The sequence below is a fragment of the Molossus molossus genome, unplaced genomic scaffold, assembly GCF_014108415.1.
Source record: "Molossus molossus isolate mMolMol1 unplaced genomic scaffold, mMolMol1.p scaffold_m16_p_10, whole genome shotgun sequence".
In the NCBI taxonomy this organism is placed as follows: domain Eukaryota; kingdom Metazoa; phylum Chordata; class Mammalia; order Chiroptera; family Molossidae; genus Molossus; species Molossus molossus.
In genome coordinates this window covers 90,786,400-90,792,992 of record NW_023425345.1, presented here as the reverse complement: position 1 = coordinate 90,792,992, position 6,593 = coordinate 90,786,400, and positions in this window count along the sequence as shown.

Below are 6,593 nucleotides of genomic sequence, written 5' to 3'. Positions count from 1 at the left end.
CATTTTTTTATGGAAAGAATTGCTTATTTTTGCTGCTTTTATTGACTCACCTCACAATCAAGCTTCACAGCCCTTATTCCAAATATTCCTTTGGCCTTATTCTCATCCACTTTTCATAGCATCTAATATGACAGTCCTTGGGAACATGGCTAATTATTATGGTATTTTCCCACTGATAATCTACAAGTATGAGAAGCTTCTCTTTTGCCCTTTCCGATGTCAAACTTCCATCACTGGGCTTCCACAATGAAATTTCCCTTCTTTCATTATAAACATTGCTTAGATCTATATATCTCAATAAGCAAGGTAGAATAAGATGGCTAATTTTTCCTCCCAATGTCCCCAAACATCTTTGCAAAACATACATAAAGAGAGATATTTTGGTTCTAACAAATATACTGGGTTAAAATTCTGTTATAATAATACAGTCCAAAACTTATCTTATTTTTCATAGTGAAATTGTGTTTGTTCTTTGCTCCCACAGGATTTGTATCCATTTTAACACCCCTACCACTGACAGATTACTGAGCTGGGGAGATAGTTTCTTTCACTTTTCCTGACACTGTAATAAGATTCCTTGGGTAAACAATGGGTTCCCCACCCTGATTAGAATCACCCAGAAAACTGTTTAAAAAATACTGAATTTGAGATACCCCCCCCCCCTCAGGGAATCTTATTTCAATGGTTTTAGGGTGGGGAAACTTAGGCACTGAATTTCTCAAAAGCTTGTGGGTGATTCTAACATATATCTAGAATTGTGAATCCCCGGACTTGGGCTTATTTGGAGAGATCCTCTCTGAGACAAACAGGCTGGCTCCAGAAAGATAATTATTTATTCTTTTCTTGAAACATTTTTTTCTGAGATTTTCTAACCTTCTTTGGTATCTTCATGTTATTTTTTAACCCTAATAAGAGGGAAGCTGTTAATGTCTATGAAGTTAAACCCTCTACTGTCTCTTTGCAACTCACCATTAAATCTAAATATTTTTATGATTGAATCATTACAATGAAGAAAGAGATGGACGGTACTACTACTTGGCCAAAGCATGAGAAGACTTGGAAATGGGCTTCCCTGCACTGCTGACATGCAAGTCTCTTAACTGCCAGTTTATATGTCATCTTAATGAATTACTTCCAATAGAAAATGACAAAATCAATAGGACTACTGACTTATTTAAGATATGTATCACAATAAAAGAGAATGAACATTAAATAAAAAAGTAAGGAAATTACGTGATCACTTACTCTGACTGAGGGCAGGTTCTGAGTTCTGAAGAAAACTCTTGATTAATTTGTTGTTGTCTTCACTATCCCTAAGTTTACCCACCCCTCCTGCCATTTAATATAAGGAATCTGCAATGGAAAAACACAAAAATGACTGATTTTACACATCTACGTATTGCTTTTATTACCAAATAATGATTTTGGCTTATTATTTTTCACATGTAGTATACAAGGGATGAGCACAAGATGACATTCAAAGCCAAAGTCCAGACCTTATTCTTGGTGCAGTCTGATGGCTTCCCGAAGACAAAAAGGGTTTCATCTCCTGGCCAATCATTTCTGAAAAGACTATTTTCCACTTTCATATCATTGATATATAGGCTTATTTAACAATGAGGAAACTAAAAGTTTTAGGCTAGTTTCAAACTTGCTTGAAAAGGAAGCCAGAAGATAAGTAGCTAGAATGGAGAATAAGTGCCTTGAATTCATAGATCTTAAAACACTTTGTAAGTATTCTTGAGGACTAGAGAGAAATACACATCCTCATGCTATCAAAGGGAATTAATAGTTCATGTAAAAGCCAGCTTTCAGACCAATGTCTTTCATGTCACCTCTACACTAAGACGTGTAAATAGAAAACACTTAGGGCATTGTACTCTCATCTTGGAATATCCACCCAGCCCCCAAAAAGTCCCTCTAAGGCCCACGTGCTTCACAGCCAAAGTCAAATCTTACCCATCCATGACATATTTTCTAAATACCTAATTAATGTGATTGTTCCCTTATCAAAGTTTCCATTATATTGTTTCAACCTTTATATTCTCTTTAGCATTTTAATTGCTCACATATATTCTATCTCCTTTATTAGATGGCTTCATGAAGGCAGATGTAATTTCTTACCCATCTTGGTATTCCTCATAGTAGATAGTATCTTAAAGTCAGAGCTTAATAATTGTCTGCTGAGAGAATGTACATATACAAATACTGCCTATTTCTCATTCCAGAGAGCTCAATTTTTCCTTAAAATTGGAGAATTTGAGAAAGAAAAAATGGTTTGCTCAAGTTTGCTATGGTGGTAAGCCATACATTCAGTCTTCCTTAAAGCTTGACTCCTTATGGGGATAATTCACCCTGGAGAGTGATCTAAGATGTCAATACTTACCCATTGATTTATTAACACACCTTCCTAATCCAATAACACCAATAAATCAACATCTCAGAAGTCCTCTTGCACTTCTTTCACAAACAGAAAGTACACTTACTAGGCATATATATCCAGCAAACATTTCAAATTACATATGTTCTAATGTTTTATTATACTTTTCTGTGTTCTACATGTTTATTTGCATCCATGAAGCTTGTTTTAAACTTTAAGCTCCCTAATTTTCCTGGATAGTAGCATATAAAAAGAGGTACCTAAATACTTTTTGATGATAATGATATTCTGACTTCTAAATCTGTATACGTTTCCCATAAGGAAATGAAAAAGAGGGAAGAAAAAAATCTGAAGAGTTTAATGAATCCAATGAATGAGTTAATACATTTCTTAACTTCAAAGTTGGTGAATAATGTCTTTGAGTTAGGGTGGAAAATAAAAAAAGATGCTTTGCTGTGGTACATATACACAATGGAATGCTATGCAGCTGTAAGAAAGAAAGATTTCTTGTTCTTTGAGACAATATGGAGGGACCTGGAAAGTATTAACCTAAGCAAAACAAGCCAATCGGAGGAAGACAAATATCACATGATCTCACTTATCAGTGGGATATAATGAACAAAACAAACTGATGAATAAAATAGACTCATAGACATAGTAGTAGGGTACAGACTGACAAACTTAAGAAGGGGATGGTGGAAGGGGAGGGAAGAAATAAACCACAGAACTTATATGCATGTATGCATAACTATGGACTTAGACAACAATGCTGGGGATGGGTGAGGGGTTGGGATTGGGAGAAGGGGGTCAATGGGGGAAAAAGGAGAAATATTTGTAACAAAAATAAATTAATAAAAAAAGGTGTTTTGTGTTATCTATTAAATTTGATGAGAAAATAAGCTAATTATATATAGTGTAAAGATAAACTGACCTTAGAAACCATTTATTCTAACTCCCTCATTTAGGAAAGAGAGACCTAGAAAGGGAATATTAAGACCAGTAGATATATTCCTTTAAATAGTGCGGTTCTGCAGGTTAACATCCTGGAAGCTGTGATTATTACTTCAGTAACTGAGAAGGAGTGCAAATCTTTGAATGCCAGCCAGGGAGGGCATAAACAACATATAGTTAGCTTATTTTCCTCATCAACACAGGGGTTTAGTTACAGTTGCTGTGCCACCAACCTTCGGCTCCCTCTCAAGACATTTTCTCCTGTGTTCATCGTAAGCAAGAGGCTCCTGTTTACTCAAGGTTCCTAAATTCACAGAAAAGCTCAAATTACAGGTGGCATAAATAAAGCTTTTTCAGGGTGGATACATATATGATCAGGTTTGAGGTTTATATAATCAAGTTTTATTACTAGATTTAAAAAGAAAGAATGCATTCTATTATATCCAGTCTCTTTTCTCTCTTTTCCTAAGTGTTGGGCACACCATTATAAACTTGGTTGTTGATTAAATCAGTTTCAATTGATTTTATTTAAGTAAGGATTGGCAGTATGTGTATCTTTCTCTCAATGGTACTATTCACTGTTAAGCTTGACTGTGTATCTTCTCTATTTTCACTTTCCCTTAGAAATAGCTTCTTTCTCTAGTGCTCTATTAGTAGAGGCACTTTCTCAACATGGTAATCCATCTATATAGCCTGCCTTTTCCCAGTTCTCTATTGTTTATCCAAGGCTTCAGAAATAATAGCACGAGGGTGAAAGTGGATAATTGGGACTCAGAGCTATACAACTCTGGTTTTGCTAGGAGAACGCTGGAAAGAAAATAACCTTTGGACAGCCACACAAAGAGGAGGAAAAGTCAGCTGGGAATCAGGCTCCCAGTCTCACTGTCAAACTGAGAAGCAGGGAATGAATAAAAACCAGACATGTCTCTAAAAGGATGGGCAAAGAGGTCTGGTTAATCTGTAACAAAATGAAGACTTAGGCAGCAAAGATAGTAAGTTTAGCTACAATGCTGCCAAGTGAGAGGCTCATATACTTCCCAGAAGATTCATGTCAAATTAAAATTGACTGGGCAAAGTGACCCATCACTTGTTACTGAATTCTCCCTCTTAACTATAGAGGATCAAAAACTGGGCTGTTGTATCAGCCCAATGGAATTTCCTACCTCTGTAGTACTGGAATAGTGACCACAGAAGACCCCAGAATATACTTTTAAAGTCAACGAAGATGCCGGGATGTTCTTGCTCAGCTCAAGGTCTTGTTTCCTCCCCCATGTACCTCCTCCTTGTTAGGACTGGTGAATGACATCAGAATCACAACTGGTGATATCACTGTCTCTATAGCAACAGTGGTCATCAAAGGACAGGGGGAGGGGTGAAGATACATTCCAAGGCTCTGATACTTAGGAAGAACTGGGTTAACTTTCTCCTGATTAATTTTCTTCTTTGAGTATTTCATTTAAGTGGGAAATATGGGAGGGGAAAATGTTGTCAATGGATTCCACTTAAAACAACAGAGTAAGTATGCTGTATTAATAAATCTGAATGGATGCAGAGAATAAGAATGAAAAGAATTGGGGGGAGTCTACTAAATTGTTATGCAAAGCCCATGGAATCACTTCATTTTGTGGGATCCAGCTTGGAATCTTTTTCATTATAAACATCTTGCCTTTTGCATAAAAAATAAATTTTGAGATTTTTTTCCTAAAGTGACTGTCTCTGGGTTATAATTCATCTTAGATGGTCAGAGATATGGTAGCACTAATACATCCTCTGCAATGCCTCTACCTCCAACTGTAGAGGGATAAATCAGACCAAGAGGCTTTGGTTGGCAATTTCCAGGCTTGAAGACTTTATTAGTAGTACATTCTCTTTGGGAATGTTACTTTAGGTTCTCTTAATTAATTATTAAATATAGGACTAATGCATAATTTCCATGAAGCTAAACGATAAGGATCAAAATCTTTAACAAATTCAAAAGTAACTGGTTTATTACAGGTTTCCTTTAACAGGTTATTTATTGATGATCTTTTATATTAGGTCTCAGTTTCTTCATTCATCTTTAAAATAAAAAAGTTGTGCATGTTGATCTCCTACACTACCTTTCAGCTCTAACACTATGATTTCGATACTTCAGAGGTGCCTGAGTAAAACTACATATACATGCATATAGCACTTTGCAGTTGACAAAGCACTTACACATGTGTTGTCATCTGATCCTCACAATAACCTTTTGAGGTAACAAGGCAGGTATTATTTTCCTTCTTAGCCAGGTACAGAAGCTTGCTCAGGTCACAACTAAAAACTGATAGAACTAGAACTAGGATCTAATTATTATAATCATGATCACTAGTCATCAATATTAATAATATAAGACAGCAAAGGGGAGGCCAGACAGTATAGGCATGGTCATCTGGGCAGCTTCACACTCCCCAAGGAACCACTGGTCCATTCCCAGCAGATCACTGGGGGAAGGGATCAAACAAAGGGGAAGATGGACACAGGCACAGTAAAGTCGGGGTGACATAGGGAATTGTCTGGGCAATGACAGATTGTCTGGGGAGTGACTCCAGAAGTGTATGAAATCTTGGAAATTTCAAATCCTCAAAGAGCTCTCTCTGTCTCGCTGGCCCTTTTTCTTGCTCTTTCTTGCTCTGTGACCCATACTCAACCAGGTGCTCACCTGTTCTCTCTCCACAGCCATGTGGCCTTAAGCAGGATGCTCGGCTGGACTGTACTTTTATATGGAACAGAAATCTAGGCTTAATTCTGGCCCTGCTGAAGACAAGGTTGGACTTCTTCCATGACAAGATGGACATAAATGGGACCGTGGAGGGGAATACCCTTAATTTTACATCATTAATGAAGCTTTCCACAAAACCCCATCCTCCCACGGGGGCCTCATTTTCTTTGTGGCACCCCAAGACCTCCACTTCCACCAATAACATAATATTATAAATTTTTAAGTCAGTGCTCTTTCAATTATATTATGTCACCTTGAAACTAGTATTTAGAACACAGGGCAACCCTGGTCAGGTGGCTCAGTTGGTTGGAGCATCATTGTGAACACTAAAGGTTGCAGTTCAATTTTCAATCAGCGCACATACCTAGGTTGCAGGTTGGATCTCAGGTCAGGGCAAGTACAGGAGGCAACTGATCAATGTTTCTCTCTCTCACTGATGTTTTCTTTCTAAAAATCACTTAAAAAGCATATCTTGAAGCCCTGGCTGGTTTTCTCAGTGGTTAGAGCATTGGCCCACAGACC